Raw genomic sequence first — 1,937 nt, forward strand, 5'->3', positions numbered from 1 at the left:
AGTCAGATCAGGTGTAACAGATGTCTCTGAATTAATTAGACAGAGGCCCCGAAACAAACCTTTAAACTCTTGCCGACCCCTGCACCCATTAATGAGGGGCTCTGACTGAAGAACATCCATATTATTTATGTAAGGTTACTTATCCCAGCTGAGGAATAAGGGTCCTATCTAGCGAAATGATCAGTTACTTTCTAAAAAAGATTCAAATTTAAATACTTTTCTAACCACAAATGCTTGTCTTGCACTAGCTTGACCCAGATTTTCCTGGTCATCTTAAGAGATGAAGTCGACAACACTGACTCGTCATCTCCGCAGTGGACGCACCTGTATGCATGTTTCATACGGATTACATAATCTGAGAATATTTGTTTTCCATTTGAATGTAGACATTTCGCTCTCTATAAATATGTTTTCATATACGTAATGCAAGTATAGTTCAGAAAGACAGAGATGACAGAAAACGCTTTCATTATTTTACAAAAGTGCAATTTTTTGTTCTAAATGTAAGTGCACACAAATAAACGTAGAGTCTTTACAGATTCAAAAGATGTTTTACTCTTATCTGTTTCATACTCTTAATTATTTTAAGAGCAAGAGCAAGCCATATTTGAGGCTGATGAATGATAGGCGAGCATTTGGATGTCCCGCCCAACGTACTGTATTACCATAGACTAGCTGTTAACGTGACTTCGCCTGTGGAAATTTTGTATTTTTTTCTGCGACTAAGCGACTAATAAAATTTTGGTCGACCACTGGTTAGTCGACTATTAGGGGACAGCCCTAGTACCTGACCCAGTGTTTACAAAGCGAAAGTGCAAAAAAGTTAAACGGCCTTTACAAAAAAAGTTAAAACAACAATGTCAATTTGGAGGAGAAAATGAGATGGAGTTTTTACACAGATGAAGAACTAACCACGCATGGCCTTTCCAATGTGATTACACAAAACATTTGTGATGTGCATTTGTGGTTAAAAAGTATATCAACTTTTTTGTAGAGCCCTTTGAAACTGCAATTTGGAACTTTAACCTGTTGATCTCCATTGAAGTCCACTATATGGAGAAAATTAGCACATTAGGCAGTTTAAAAGAAATAAACCTTAAAAAACAATGAAAGAAAAATGAAAAGTAAGCAAAATAGCAATATCTATAAAGGAATAAGATGAAGAAAAGGATAAAAGTTACAAATTTAATTGATTAATTTATCGGTTTGTTAGTTTTATTTGATTCCTAAACAATGAAGAATCATATTCATTTTTCATCATTGTTGATTGATTGATTGATGTCTGTCTATTTATGTATGTATTTATTTATTTTCAAACATGATCAAGATTCTGAAACTTCGTGTTGAGGTTTAATAAAAAAAAAAAAAAAAAAAAATCCATATTTTTGATAAGTCATACTGAACCCTACTACACCTGAGATGAAACCCACACTACAGCTCAGGACCACACTAAACACCTGAGCTCTGGGCTTTGGATTAACCCATCTACATATACAACAAAGAAACAGCAACAATCTCACATACACTCACATATAAACACACAGCATGCCCATGGAAGAGAGAAAAGGGGGATGGGGAGAGCCTCTTTTCTCTTTCTCTACTTCCATGTCTTCCATCTGACTGTGAGTGAATGAGTGCTCAGGCTTTCATAGCTGCTCAAGTGAACACAATAATCTAAAGAGAGAAAGAAAAAAAGACACAGAGGGTGGGAGGGGGGCAAGATGCCCACTGGAAGCAACACGGCCCCTGTGTGTCTTACAACACCCACCTGCTTCTGCCTCTGGTGACATAATGACAGCAGAAAGAGAGAAAGAGAGAGAGAGAGAGAGAGGAGCTGGGGGATACTGGATGAACGGAGGAGAGAAGGGGAGGAGGTAGGAGGAGAGGGAGGATGGAAAGGGGAGGGGGTTTGTGTATGTGTGTGGAAGAGAGAGAAC

The sequence above is a fragment of the Labeo rohita genome, chromosome 3 (assembly GCF_022985175.1).
Source record: "Labeo rohita strain BAU-BD-2019 chromosome 3, IGBB_LRoh.1.0, whole genome shotgun sequence".
Lineage (NCBI taxonomy): Eukaryota > Metazoa > Chordata > Actinopteri > Cypriniformes > Cyprinidae > Labeo > Labeo rohita.